The sequence below is a fragment of the Oratosquilla oratoria genome, chromosome 26, assembly GCF_046742065.1.
Source record: "Oratosquilla oratoria isolate Oo_2021 chromosome 26, ASM4674206v1, whole genome shotgun sequence".
In the NCBI taxonomy this organism is placed as follows: Eukaryota; Metazoa; Arthropoda; class Malacostraca; order Stomatopoda; family Squillidae; genus Oratosquilla; species Oratosquilla oratoria.
The window spans coordinates 15,281,232-15,296,231 of NC_134802.1; the positions used below are offsets into that span (position 1 = coordinate 15,281,232).

General features: G+C 40.0%; 1 protein-coding gene across 1 annotated transcript in view; it reads left to right on the forward strand.

Moving 5' to 3' along the window:
* Positions 1–11,315, forward strand: part of LOC143039391 (uncharacterized) — a 202,797-nt gene extending 191,482 nt beyond the window's left edge. The window contains exon 7 of the mRNA XM_076209350.1: positions 3,604–11,315. The gene's annotated coding sequence lies outside the window, so the exon portion shown is untranslated. The remainder of the gene's footprint in view (positions 1–3,603) is intronic.
* Positions 11,316–15,000: the final 3,685 nt, after the last annotated feature.

Below are 15,000 nucleotides of genomic sequence, written 5' to 3' on the forward strand. Positions count from 1 at the left end.
CAAATTCCCCTCGCCTTCAGTTCGTGGTTCACCCCTTAACTATATAAAATCATTCCAAATAACCATTTTCCTAGTGAGTTTCAAGCATACAAAAAACGAAAGTATTAACAATGAATATATGCACAAGACGAAACCAGAAACAGAACCCTATCTTTCTTTCTCTAGCAAACACAGAAGATCTAGAAACTCAAAAACTTGGGCGCACAAGGCCCAAACAAGATATCAAACTAACATCTGAAGCACTTGGATTAAATGTAATATTGGCACTCACAGCAATATTTAACTATTCTTGAACTCAAAAAAGACCTCACTTTATTGCCATTCTAAAATAGATTAAACCTCTAGACTTACCATATAAATCCCTTCAACTGTAAAGAAATGAAAGGAAATGCCACACATACTATCAATTCCCAGCCAACATACTTTCAAAATGGGGCTCTTCATCTACACACTACTCACAAACTTCACACAACAAACACGAAATTGTTTTAACAAGAAAGTCCCAACAGACAGAACCGTCATGGTTGTAACAGTCATAAGCAAGAAACTTGACAGCACCAAGACGGACACTATAAAGGAAAATCATTCCAACAAGCATGCACACCAATGACAAGAAATAGCTCAAATTTTCTAGTGGGTTGGGAATGAAGAATAATAAAAATACTTCCTCTCATAGTTCCATATCAAACTCAAAACACGTCATAGCTCCCACGTACACTAATGAACTCACAATGGTAACACAACACTAAAGATATAAGGTTGCAGCTCAAAACATGCAAAATATCTCAAAGAACTGGAGAACCGGCTATCGTAAAATGGGATCCCTCCATCTTCCCAAAAATATCCTCAATGATACTCCTCTCCCCTGGTAACCAGGAGTCCAAGAAACACGCCGTCGTCTCACAAAACAAAAGTCCCAATATACTGAGCCTCACTCATGACACACATGTGTCCTTCATTCCCCATACAGGAAAACTCAAAGGAAACAAATAAGAAGCTGAATGCACTCAAAAAAGTAGAAACATACAAGTTGAACAACAAAGGACTTGGCACAGTTTATAAACAATTCAAAGGACCAGAGTAAACTATGTTTTCACAAATTGGATCCCTATGATAAATACAAACAAAACCTACAAATAACAAAATCAAAACCTTAATAATAATAAATGTGTGTACTCAAGTAACACTAACAAATCTTTTCCATTTTAAAACAAGAATTCTTTCCATAGAACAGCGTATGAGGGTGATTGAAACAGCATTCTATCCCTATGATAAATACAAACAAAACCTACAAATAATACAATCGAAACCTTAATGATAATAAATGCGTGCACTCAAGTAACACTAACAAATCTTTTCCATTCTAAAACAAGAATTCTTTCCATAGAATAGCATATGAGGATGATTGAAACAGCATTCTATGCAAAACAAAAAATCAAACACACACACCACATCATACAACATCAACCTACAGGCCACAACAAGAAACTAACACTTGCAGCGCACCTTAAAAAAGATAGGCATAGGCACCTTAATTTGCACTCTCTTGAAAGACTTAGAGTGCGACGTGAACTAATAGGGTTACACAAATGGTTCAAGCGTTTTAGTGAAGGTGATACAGATAAGGCCATCATATTAAGACAACAGGGCAGGACTCACAGTAATGAATTTAGATTGGACAAATGTAGATTTAAGAAGGAAATGAGAAAGAATTGGTCAGCGAGTGGAATAGACTTAGCAACCATGCAGTGAGCCCTTAAGATATTGTTTTAAGAAAAGATTAGATAGCTTTATGGATAGGGATAATAGGTGGTAATAGACATGGAACTGCACAGTGTAAAGCTTTATGGTCTCTTGCAGTCTCCTTCATTTCTGTGTTCTTATGTTCTTAAGACTTACACTATCCAGCACTTGCTCAGTTCAAAGAACAATAAAAAAAAGTATCTTCTCTTAGTGATCGGTGGCCCAGATGCCTTGGGGCCGTAGATCTCTTGCAAGGGATCCGAAGTTTCAGATTAAATGAATGAAACAAAAATGATCATTTACTAATATAATTCTTATTATTATCGTTAAGTTCTCATGAATTCTATAATATATTTACTATTTTCATAAGTGTTATAAATCTAATTAATGTTATTATTTTAACATTAAATGTAAGACTGGTATTATTGCTGGTAGTAAAGGCGGTGCTACTGTGTAAATCTCGGCTTACTTTTCCCCCGGTAAAAGGATGCGTTGGTGTTTGAGGGAAACAGAAAAGGGTTGTAGAGACAAAGGCTGGTGTGGCTTGTATTTCTCAGAGTTGTAGGCTGGCGTTGTTTATGATACTCCTACATTGTGCTCGTATTGTTTTCACATATGTCTTGTGCCCGAGGCGCTGTGGTTGTTCCCGCCATTCGTCCTCCGGGTCGAGAGACTTAAGTGAGTTGAGTCGCCTATATTTCCCGTGTACTGTACACGTGAAATACTTTATTTTATTTTATAAGGTGCTATCAGCCTTAACTCGAATTTTATTATCATGTGCAGTCATTAGTGTGTATATGTGTGTGCGTGTGTTTGTGTGTGTGTGTGTGTGTGTGTGTGTGTGTGTGTGTGTGTGTGTGTGTGTGTGTGTGTGTGTGTGTGTGTGTGTGTGTGTGTGTGTGTGTGTGTGTGTGTGTGTGTGTGTGTGTGTGTGTGTGTGTGCATGTGTGTGGATGTATGTGTGTGTGCGCGCGCACGTGTGTGTGTATTTGTGTGTGTGTATGTACGTGTGTGCGCGCGCGCGTGTGCGTGTATTTGTGTGTTTGTAGGTGTGTGTGTGTGTGTGTGTTTGTAGGTGTGTGTGTGTGTGTGTGTGTGTGTGTGTGTGTGTATGCGTATGTGTGTGTGTGTATGTGTGTGTTTCCGTGTGTACGTGCATGTGTATGTGTGTTCGCGTGTGAGCGCAAATGAGAGAGAGAGAGAGAGAGAAAGAGAGCAAGATTTAATACACCTAAGTAAATACCTAAGTAAGAGGCTGTAATGATTATAATTTATCTTATATTATTTGTTTTTGTTTTGTTATCATTTGTCTGTCTGATTTTTATTTATTATTAGTTATATGTCAATTTATTATTATTTACTACTTACCTGTTTGTTTATTATTTAACTATACCTATGCATTTATTTATGTATTTTATTTGTTATTTACATTATCATAGTTTTTATTCATTATTTTATTATTAATATGATTTTTTTTTCGCATCCGACCTAGATATGGATCAAAAGGTCTCCTGTCGGCATGCTCCGCCTTTGTAATCCTTTGTAATCCTTTGTACACCTACCAACAAAAGTAGTAAGGCTACGGCTACTGTCACTCGATCCATTTACACAGACAATTCACTCTCAGCCCCGAGATTGTAGATTATATTTAGACAAAAGTCCGATAATCTGGTGATCACCCATGATCAAAGTAAACAGACCCAAACTATTTTGCTTTTTGAAAGTGGCGATATGATAACAGCTGGTTCCTCCAGATGGTCCACGCACCACTTGGTCTTAAAGAACTAGCAACTCGGCTTCGACTTTTTAAGTTCTCATTGTGAAATTTGACTCCTAACCTTTTCTTCTTCTTTGTTTCAGACTGCATCACTGTGGAAATGCGTCTGAACACAGCACCCGTCGATGAAAGAAGAAGCTCCCCACAAAGATTGGTGTTAGAGGTACTGACTGCTCAGCCACCTGGTGTGGCCATTAGGAACCGCTTGGGTGTGACCAGCAAGAGCGGCTCGCCTGTGTATGTCCGCATCTGGCCAGTGAGAGGGAGCAAAAGCAAGACCGAGAAAAAGAGAGAAAGAGAGAGAGAGAGAGAGAGAGAGAGAGAGAGAGAGAGAGAGAGAGCGACAGTAAGAAAATGAGAACGACAGCGAGAGATAAAGAGAGAGAAAAAGACAAAGAGCTCCATCAAAAGAGAGAGAGAGAGAGAGAGAGAGAGAGAGAGAGAGAGAGAGAGAGAGAGAGAGAGAGAGAGAGAGAGAGAGAGGGAGGGAGGGAGAGAGAGAGCAAGCGACAGTAAGAAAGTGAGAGTGACAGCGAGAGATAAAAAGAGAGAGAGAGAAAGAGAGAGAGCACCATCAAAAGAGAGAGAGAGAGAGAGATAGAAATCATCAGCAAGAGAGAGAGAGAGCGAGAGAGAGAGAGAGAGAGAGAGAGAGAGAGAGAGAGAGAGAGAGAGAGAGAGAGAGAGAGAGAGAGAGAGAGAAAGGGAGAGAGATGGCCGTCATCGTCGTCCAGCGTCCACGTGCGTGCGGCCAGCGAGGGGATAAGGGGCCTTACTTTCCCCCGTTCCCTTTGCCCTTCTCCGGATGGCCAACAAGAGGAAGAACAGAGGTTGGATGAGGCCAGTCCCCTCCCTCCATTTCCCACCATAATCAAGTGCAGTTCTCCACAGCACAAGAGCGATACAGAGAGCCGCGCTCACTTTCGACTGCAGAACCTCACACCCCCAAGACACTTCAACCTTCCAGCACGCCAGCTGCTTCCGGAGACAAAAGCCATATGGAAACCCCGATCAGAAGAAGCTCTTTGTGTGAACTCTCCCAACAGCTGTGCGGACAACCACGGTACTCCCCTCTACCCGCCTCCCACCCCCCAATTGACTCCAATGCGCTGCAATGAGGGACTCCCAGCCGCATAAACCTCATCCCACACCTCCCTGTACCTGACATCTTCACCAAGGACTCCAGTCGGGATGCGGCTGGTTGCTGAGTCGCGGGAAGGACTCCCGAACTACATAGCTCTGTGATGTGATTTAATGAGAATTATTTCGCAGTAAGATGTGATCGAACTAAGGCAGTTTGAAGACTTTTTTTTCTTTTATGTAGAGCCTATCTATTCTTTGAAAGGAGCATTTTAAAGCATCTGTTCGATGAGTTAGTAACTTGCTCGTCGAAAGGGACTTTTTCGATTAAGGACACTGGCTATTTTTTTAAAACATTTCTGTTTTGAAATTCCCAAATAAGAAATCGAAGAAAATAAAACGCTCCTGGCCTGACAATCTATATAATTCTGCCTCTAACTCTTAGGCAAGGAATGGCTTGTGTTAGCGTAGTATTTAACGGTTGTGAAAGTCAAGTGTTTAAGTGATCCGCCGTTTCCTGACCAAACTTCGTCACCAATCTTCCGTTCAGAGTTGAAGAAGTAAACACCAACAAGAAGAAACAACTTAAGTGGATAAATAAAAAAGTTGTAAGAATTATAGAAATAGATTATGTGTAGTGTGATATTTATGACAAGTTTTTATTAAATTAGATTTTCTGTTATCGGAAAGGAAAGCTATACCTTTTTACATGTTGTGCAATGTGCCGCCATGGTGGGTTCGTGTTTCTCCGTCCGTGCTCGGGCATGTCGCTGCTGTTGACGTCATCATAATTATCACAAATTCGTCCTCGAATTTACTCCTGTGTCCGCGCTCGCGTGAGGACACACGCACGCACACACAAACACACACACACGCACACAAACAAACAAACAAACAAACAAGCAAACAAACAAACACAAGCGTCGACACATTCAAACGCTGACACAAACTGACTTCCGCACAAGCACTGACACTTGCAAAACATTGATACTCACACAAACACTGACACATAAACTCACGTGCATAAATATGCACAGCACAAGGAATTTCGAAAAATAGAAAAAAAGAAATAAAGGGGGTCGGGGTTAGGAAAGTATGGCTCGGATGAGTGGTGTCTGCTTAACCATCCCGTGCCATTCGTGCGTGCCAAACTGCCACAGCCTCAACCGCCAGACATGGCGTTTCTTTACTCGTACAAGAACGTGCATCGCTAGGCAAAACTTTCCATCCATGTATTATAAGAACACTGATATTGATCTTTATATTTTCATAGGTTGTGTGAAGACAGAGAACTAGTGAACTTATTCTCATTTTCTTATTGTTTTTTCTTTCTCAAATAGGAAAAGAAAAAGAGGACAATAGGCGGTCTTGTCAGTAATTAGTATCGCCTTTGTGCGTTTTGTAAGGAGTGACCAGGACCCTAAGTATCATCTATTTGACAAGAGAAGAAGACCAACATTGGTTGAACGATAGGGAATGATTAAACGGAACACAGGATGCTAAGACGAGAATCGACGGTATTAGGATTTTTTATCGGTTCCGGTCTCATGCGTGTGCGCAGTGGGTCAAGATGGCTGCTGTCGCTCTTTTCTCCGTACACCTTCATAACCCAACAAACACGTTCAGGTTTAAGGTTCATATGTACGACTTCGCCACGAACAACTCTTAAATTTTTGTGATAAAACCCTACAGCGCCTGCAACCCCGATGACCGTGGACACGCAAGACCCTGTCGAGAATGGGATTTAACCCTCAATTGAATAAGATAGTTCTGTGTGTACGAGAAATATAACCAGTGTGCGTCTACAGGTTAAGGGGATGAAATATCCCCTTGTGTAAATCAAAACTCATTTCATTTTTTCAAGCGTGAGCTGTCTCAATTTTCGTAGAATGCCTTCGTTTTTTTTAACCATTGTCGAATATTCCTCGGGTCTTCAACTCAGGCCTTCTCTGTTAACTTCTTCTGCCTGACGACACCCTTTATGCACTTGGTCTTCGTTAACGCCAAACGATATCGTTCCGATGAGACCAGTTGGCCCGAAGACAAGATGAAATCTCAATAAACCGTGAGCCTATTCTGTCGTCCTCAACCTTGTCTTCCTTCAGCTAAATTAAATCGTTTGACGGCAGCCAGAACAGAATTTGTGGAAGCCACCTGGCTGAAGGGATGGACTCCGTTTCCCATCTCCCTCCGACCCCTCACCCTCCATTGAATCTTAGTCTCAGTTCTTCGAACGCACCTCCTACGCCCTCGGTAGCCTTCTCTACGGAAGTTCCGGAGACGTTTCTGTCACAGAGAGTCTCTAATACAGCGAGTTTGTAGGAGGTCCTTCATGTTTCTCTTCCCCACCCACACCTCCATCCCTCCCTCATTTTTATTTCCCTTCGCCAAGTCCCTAAATGATCGATCCATATCAACCGAAGGCCTTTCTGCACCTTCCGAGCGGTAGCTCTCCGTGGTCGACCTGAACGTGGCGCCACTATCCAGCGTTGTGTGCAAAAGAAGCGAGACTGTCGCGGCCTGACTCGCCACGCCCCGCCTCCTCAGCCGAGCCGAGCGGGTGCCTGACGGCCATCTGGTCCTAAGCTGCAGTTGTTTCTCAATTCTAGCTTAAGATATACTGTATGTATCCTAGTTTGTGCTTCGTACAACATGTGTACTAGATTCAATTCCAGTTAAGTTCCCATGCTCCCTATACTACATTTATATTCGTAGCGTGGCAAGATTCTAAGCAAATCAGATTCCCTAAGCTAGTGTGCTGTAAAGAATATACGATTTTATTTTGGGGGCTTGCGTCATAATGTCAGTTACCAAATTTTAGTGATGTATCACTCAATACAAATAAATGAATTAGGATATACAATTAGTAAGACAGAGGTGAAGAGAAAGAAGTATGCCTGGTTTAGCTAGGAAAAGACGATACCGACAGCTTTTTCGGCCCCTCTCTTGTGTCACGTCCTTCTCTTCGCACGTACCAAGAAGTTATTAAACTACCTACACTCCCAATCTTTCTCATCGGAACTTCAAACTTATGTACACTTCCATAACACTGTCCACTTTTCATTTGAAGAAACAAAGAGAAAGAAAGAAATAAAGAAAATCCTTGGGACGAAACGTGAATCGGGACGTCGACTCTGCAGCGACATGACGTCACACGCGAGTACGAGCGGCGAGCAGGATTTCACCAAGACTTTACAAGTCACTTGTAACTGGGATAATCAGAAACAACAATCCTTTTACCAAATGTTGTTAGAGTGTACGAGATTTTCTATGGAAAATATCCTTGTCTGTTAAGTAAAGGAGGTACATGAGTGTTTTAGAATATTTAGCGTTGTAGATTAATTAGCATGGCAGTCGTGGTGGTTCTTATATTCCTTGCTGTATATAGTGTATAGAAGTTTAGCCCTCCATCTTGACCACGCATCGCCTCCTGAGATTGGACTCATTGTACCCTAGGCTATCTGTGAAGATTTTATATTTTCTGTACTTAATTTAAGTTATTGTTAAGACGATGAGTGTGTCATCTTGGTCTAATGCAAAAAAATAATAAAAGAAGAAAAAAGTACTTTACGCTAGGCCCGCCAGACAATACTCCTTCCCCTCTGTGGCCTCGAAAGACATGCTGACTGTGTGAGAGCGACTGAGGTCGCCCAGGAAGCCAAGGGTGGTGGGGCGGAAGGGACCCACAGGTGTGATAACGGATTTCAAACAAGGCTGGAGGACGAGCAAGCAGGCAGTGCAGTTGCCGTGTGGTGGTGGTGTTGGTGGTGGTGGTGGTAGTGGACAGCTGGAGTAGGATATAGCGTGACAGGTGGTAGCCGAATGTACTGATTTGTCGTTTGATACAGATGCGGCTCTACACAGGCAGCACCAGCCAGCAGGATGCATGCGTGTGCACGCGTGAGCGTGTGTTTGTGTATGAGAGACGGAAAGTGTGTGTGTATGTGTGTGTGTGTGTGTGTGTGTGTGTGTGTGTGTGTGTGTGTGTGTGTGTGTGTGTGTGTGTGTGTGTGTGTGTGTGTGTGTGTGTGTGTGTGTGTGTGTGTGTGTGTGTGTGTGTGTGTGTGTGTGTGTGTGTGTGTGTGTGTGTGTGTGTGTGTGTGTGTGTGTGTGTGTGTGTGTGTGTGTGTGTGTGTGTGTGCAATTCAGTGTCCGTGTGCATGCGTGCGCGGGCTTGCCTACTTGTGCAGTGTCAACAGCAGCAGCACGCAGCACTCGTGCAGACAAGGTTACATGCATCATGGTGTGTGCTTATCAATGATCTCTAAACTTTTATTGTGTTGCGTAGCGCAAATGATTTTATAGTTGTTATGTCATGCATATGTTGGAGTAATGGAAGGTCTTATTTTATTAAAAGTACCGTATTCTCCGTAAGCAGAACTGTTTTCGCCAAGATGGCAATATTCTTCCCGGCTGAGTTTCAATGACCCTCTCTCCTTCATTCTGATCGATCACAGTGACACCTCAACCTTTGGCAGTCAACACCCTCACCCCCACCCACGTCCCCAGACTACATCAGCAACCCTCCTTCTTCAACGTAGGCCGAAATGTTCCACCCCACTTCCATCCCTTCTCCCAGAGCCTATTTGCGCATGTACCATATAGGAGCCCCTTTTGTTCTCGCAGTTGTCAATGTGATCGATGATGATGCAGAAAGAAGAGGTGGAATTGGCTGCACAGCCGACCTTGGCCCCTTTATGTTGTGCTGTAGCTGCTGGATCTTTTAAAAGGAATTGGTGGTGATGCAAAACTCGTCAATTATTAGTCTTTCTGATTGTGGGACCGCCGTGCCGATAGATATTGGCAGTCCGACCATATTTTGAACTAGGTATTGAAAAGCCTGCATCGACAGCTTGCAAGCGATGGTCCCGTCGCGCACCTTGCCCGTGAACGGACGACTTGGACCGCACCCCCCTCCCACCCCCCACCCACCCTCTTTCTCCCCAAAATAAAATAAATCTGTGTTCGTGTGTGGCAGCAGGCCTGACCAGCAGTAAAATGTTCCGCGGGGACTCAGAAGGAACAAGGAACAGGATCTCTTAAGGGAGTGAAGGTTGTGTTATACAGTTATATAGTAAAGCATGGAAGGTGGTATCTTGGATGAATAAGATTATGGGCTGGAACCTAGCAGAAAAACAAGCATCCAAAAATTATGTGCACACGTAGAAAAAGTTGCGAATAAAAGTTTTCAGAGGAAACATACTCATGTTTTCAAATTGTTGGCGCTTTCTCAGTAAATTCAAGTGCAAAGGCATCAAACAGAACATACATGAATTATTGACTTAACACATAATAAATACATTTCCCCTTTAAAAAATGTAACGACAATAGTGTGACACAAGTGAAATGTTCCAACATCGTTCTTTGAATGCGTCAGACTAACAGTGCCCTTCGAATTATGCGTGTTGAGCATCTCTACTTTGAGTTTCTTGCAATGTGTGTGCAAGATTTTTTTCGCTGCTACAGGTAGTCAGCCGTGTTCGCTGTAATGAAGGCGGCTGCGAACGTTCTCTGCCTCAGAGGCAGTCTGTCCACTCGATGACCAAGACAAACTGCGATACCTGTAGTGAAAGCATCAGTGTTAAGATGCTACTACACCCAAGCTGAAAGCAGATGAGTTGCATACCATGTGTTGCAAACAAAATCAAGAAGCGCTCTCGTTCTATCAGCCATTATGTACATTATAAAGAACCACACACATAAAATGACAAGAGACACTTGACACCCTCCTACGATATATTGCCTCAGTCGGTATGTTTCAAATGCAGGTGACGTTTTCTGTGACACAAATAATCGTCCCATGGCCTCAATAGGTTATGCCATGCGCTGGGATGACCCGCTTTGGTGCACCGCGCACGGGAGTGCAAGGCGCCAGCTAAGGTGCACACGATCACAGTGCCCCACTGGACTATTACGATTACTTTAGTGACTGGTCGTAACGGTGCAACCCCTTCAACCGTTTTTCTCTTCTCAATGTCGATCGCAAAGATTAAAGTCATATCAACACGAGTAAGTTTTTGCTCTCGGTGAACTACAACGTCTGTTTATGCCCCCCATCCCCTACACCCACTAACTCGATCAGAAAACGGACCCCTCCCCCTCCCATGTCACCACTCAGATGCAAAGTCACGCACCCACACGTATATTCACCATCACAACAAACAGGGCGAACGCTTTTGACCAATCAGGCTCTATCAATGCCCAGGACGACAATCAAAACGGATGAACCCTCGGAGACATGTAGTGTACTCACACAGGGAACACAAACATAACACAGAGAAGTGCCAGCCTCTTCCCCATGATGCCCGCCGACACCCTTCTATGTCCGAGATGAGGAGGTGGAGGAGTTTATAGTTGGTGCTACTCCCCTTCTGTCTCGCACCCCTTTTCCTCCTCTCCCCGTCCCCGTCCCAATTACCGTGCCACTCTCACACCTTCGAGCCAACGGCGGCGGCGGCGGCAGAGGCTGGGCAAGTGGGACGAACGACGACGACTGCCAGAGTCTGTGGGGGGCAAAACAGGAGGAGGAGGAGCAGCAGCAGCAACAGCAGCAGCAGCAGATCAAGGATGACGTCGCCGCGTTCAGACGTAAGCGGGTTGGAGCAGTCGCAAATTTGGTCGATAGAATGCACCAGTCTGGAAGAAAGTTGTAGCTTTTGATGTTGTCTTCTACTGATTGTGGAAACAGGCGAACAATAAAATGTATTATGTAAAACCTCTCTGAATTATCCTTCTTGGAGCTGAAAAAAAATGTGTAGCATATAAAAAGGTACGATTCTGCCAACTGTCTCCGGCGGAGAATTCCCTCGTTCCTGCTTCGATGGGGGAAGGGCTTCCTATAAACTTGGGGCCAGGAAGCACATTTGGCCTTCGAACTCATGCTTTGCTTATTCAATCAGACCAACTTCCACACCACGAGTCGTCGATAACAGAATCGCGAAAGATGGATTGTAGTCAACAGAAACCCAAACTACTGAAGAACAAAAGACTTCATCTAATCACTCCTGCTATAAAGAAACCATTATATCTATTTTACAATAAATTTACTTATATATTTGTTTGTCACTTATTTGTTTATAAAATTTATATTTGTTTATTTGTTGACGTAATCATTTTTTCGTATATTTGTTTATTATATATTTATCTAATTATTGAATCATTTTATAATGTTATTCATTCATTTATTTATTTATTCATTTACTTGTTTATTCATTCATCCATTTAGTCATCTAATCATTTAGACACCTAGTCATTTAGTCATTTAGTTATTTATTCATTTACTTATTTACCCATCTATCTATCTATCTATCTATCTATCTATTTACTTCTTTATCTACCCATATTTACTTATCTTTTATTGTGAATTTATATCTTTGTTTACTTATCTATTTATATATTTATTTATATATTGTTTATTCATTTATCTGCTTATATATATATATATATATATATATATATATATATATATATATACACACATATATATATATATATGTATACACACACACATATACTGTATATATATATGTATACATATATATGTATACACACACATATACTGTATATATATATATATATATATATATATATATATATATATATATATATACATATATATACATATATATATATATATATATATATGTATATATATATATATCGATTACTCGGGCTAAGACAAAATTATTCATTTATCTGCTTATATATATATATATATATATATATATATATATATACATACACACATATATATATATATATATATATATATGTATACACACACATATACTGTATATATATATATATATACATATATATGTATACACACACATATATACTGTATATATATATATATATATATGTATATATACATATATACGTATACACACACACATATACTGTATATATATATATATATATGTATATATATATATATATATCGATTACTCGGGCTAAGACAAAACAATTTATATTCAACTGAAAAGATGACCTGAGCTAAAACGGGGTGTCTCTCGAAAAAAAATGATAGACCCACACTGACTGGGGAAAAAATGACATTAGCCGGGATAACCCTGCCTTTGTTCAAATACTTTTTTGCAATACTGCCCGAGAATGAGGTTGTCAACATTCTACATTGGAAACTATGTAGAATCAGCAAATTCTACCGAAGCAGTATCGAATCAGAAAATTCAAAACTAATTCAATCATTCAGATCTAGCTACAAATTTAATGCAAGAATCACTAGATACACTATTCTTATTTGCCATATGTGTATACATTTCATATAAAGATAATTCAGTTACTCCAAGAATCATAAACACTATCATAATAATTTAGTCGAGAAAAAGCCGAAGAGATCACCGGCTGTTATTTTGCTACCAACCCACGTGCTTCGCTGCTATTTTCAATGTATGACATGCCTATTCATCGTCTCTCACCCTTTCTACTCCCCTGTCTCTCTCTCTCTCTCCATATATATATGTATGTATATATATATATATATATGTATGTATATATATATATGTATATATATATATATATGTGTGTGTGTGTGTGTGTGTGTGTGTGTGTGTGTGTGTGTGTGTGTGTGTGTGTGTACTGGAAATAAGCTCTCCTAGTTGGATTCGAACCCTCGCCTGAGCGGCTTGCTTATTATAAGACTAAGGCCGAACCATCGTGTCACGACAGCCCTTCAAAATGGAACGACTTAGTTCACGGCCTGTCGTTCCACTGAGGGCGCCCGCGTGAACACGATCTGTACTATATTGCATCAAATCCGACAAGTGTTTTGTTTCATTATGACATTTTGGAAATAAATTCTTCTACTGGGATTCCAACCCTCACCTGGGTGGCTTGCTTATTATGAGACGAATGGTCATCGTGACATGATATATATATATATATATATATATATATATATATATATATATATATATATATATATATACATATATATATACATATGTGTGTGTCTGTGTGTGTGTGCGTGTGTATATATACATATCAATTCATATGAATGTCTATATATATATATATATATATATATATATATATATATATATATATATATAACAAAGGATCACAAAGGCGGAGCATGCCAACAAGAGACCTTTTGGTTCATATCTAGGTCGGATGCGAAAAAAATCATAATAATGATAAATAAATGAATAAATAAAAACTATAATTATGTAGATAATAGATAAAATAAATAAACAAATGCATAGGTATGGTTAAATAATAAACAAACAGGTAAATAGTAAATAATAATGAATGGACATATAATTAATAATGAATGAGAATAAAACAAATAATAGTAAACAGACAAAAAATAATAAAACAAATAAACAAATAATATAAAATAAATGATAGTCATTACAGCACCTTGCTTAGGTGTTTATCTAAATGATTCTTAAAGGTTCGAAATGAACTACATTGCACTGCCTGTGCAGGAAGTTTATTCCATTCATTAACTACACGGTTGGCGAAGTTGTTTCTACCCACTTCCAAATTAAATCTATTTCCAGACAGTTTGAGACCATTGTTTCTTGTCTGATTCTCATTCAATGTGAAAATTTTGTCACTTTTGATGTTGTCAATTCCCTTTAGAATCTTAAAGACCTGTATCAAGTCACCTCGGAGTCTACGCTTTTTTAAGGAAAACAAATGTATATGTTTTAGTTTATTTTTGTATGATTTATCTTTTTATATTTGTAATCAGTTTTGTGGTTCACCGTTGTATTTTTTCCAATCTGTCACTGTCTTTAATGAGATTCGGTAACCATACGGAAACAATATACTCCAAATGTGGACGAACTAACGATTTATATAGCTTGTTAATGAGTGATGGACTTTTGAAATCAAAAGATCGCGCAATCAGTCCTAGAATCTTATTTGCTTTCTCAGTGGCTGAAATACACTGCTTAGATGATTTGAGATCGTTACTGATAATTACGCCTAGATCCTTTTCACTGTTCACTTTTGTTAACGAATTTCAAAATCATTTGTAATCGTACTTACTGTTATTTTTACCTATGTGCATTACCTTGCATTTACATGTGTTAAACTTTATTAACCACTTTTCAGACCATTGCTGCAATTTATCTAAATCTTCTTGAATATCTAATTGGTTTAAGTGATCATTTGCCATTCCGCACAATTTTGTATCATCAACAAATTTGGAAACAGTAGATTTTAGTCCATGGTCTATACCATTTATATATACTATGAATAGCAGTGGTCCCCAAGAACGGAACCCTGAGGAACTCCACTCGTAATATATTTCCATCCAGAAGTTTTTCCATTTAAAACAACTCTCTATTTTCGATCATTCAACTAATTACTAGTCTAACTTAATAGGCTACCACTTATTCCGTGTGAAGCTAATTTAGTAAGTAGTTTTT